The sequence below is a fragment of the Podarcis liolepis genome (assembly GCF_965112155.1).
Source record: "Podarcis liolepis genome assembly, chromosome: 1".
In the NCBI taxonomy this organism is placed as follows: domain Eukaryota; kingdom Metazoa; phylum Chordata; class Lepidosauria; order Squamata; family Lacertidae; genus Podarcis; species Podarcis liolepis.
Genome location: NC_139554.1, coordinates 108,705,577 through 108,706,402, shown reverse-complemented (window position 1 = coordinate 108,706,402; position 826 = coordinate 108,705,577).

The following is an 826-nucleotide window of genomic DNA, read 5'->3' as shown; positions in this document are numbered from 1 at the left end:
CGACGTGCCTGCCTCTGCTCCTCTCATTTCATACCTCTCCAGTTCCTGGGAGACTGGGTGAGGAGGGGAGCTTGTTGCAGCTTATTCGCAAGCCTGACTAATCTCTGCCTCTTGGCCTCCCTCCTGCTTCTGGACTTCTGTCTGCCATAGACTCTCCCTGCTCACTAAACCCGGTTACCTCTAACTGACACCTCCTCCTCCCAGTCTGCTCCATCTTCTCCCTCTGACCACTCGTTGTTGTCCCACCACCAATTTCCGGGCTGTGAGCTTTCTTCCCTTGGAGGTTCCCTAGCTGATGCCTTGCACCGCTCCTCAGCATCCGGCCAGTCCATGACATTGAGAGCAGGGAGGAGGAGCAGGGCTAAGAGGCTCCAGGGGTTAGCAGTGGTCTCCCTGCATGGACATGGGACTGTGCAGACGCCCAGGGGTGCTGACCCATGGCCCTGGCCCTGAACATAGGATGTTATTCAGCTAAGTTTTACCTAGAGTAGACCCATTAACATTAATGAAGATTGCTTAGCTCCATTAATTTCAGTGGTTCTACATTGAATAAAACTGAGTTAACCACCGCCCATAATTGTAGGGGTATATAATTGGAAATAATTTTTACCTCAGCCTGCACCCAGGGCATTTAAGTTTATGGTTTGACATCTGAAAGGCTATCCTAGAACAAGCCACAAATTAGAACAAGCCCTCTGGAGGAGGGAAACTGAGAAGAGGGGGGTGCCGATGAATAATAGGGTTGTTTGTATAACATCGCTCTGAAGATCTGAAAGTCTGACTTGATGCGAGTGGGATGAAAGGGATGTAAGGGAGAAGAGCAGAC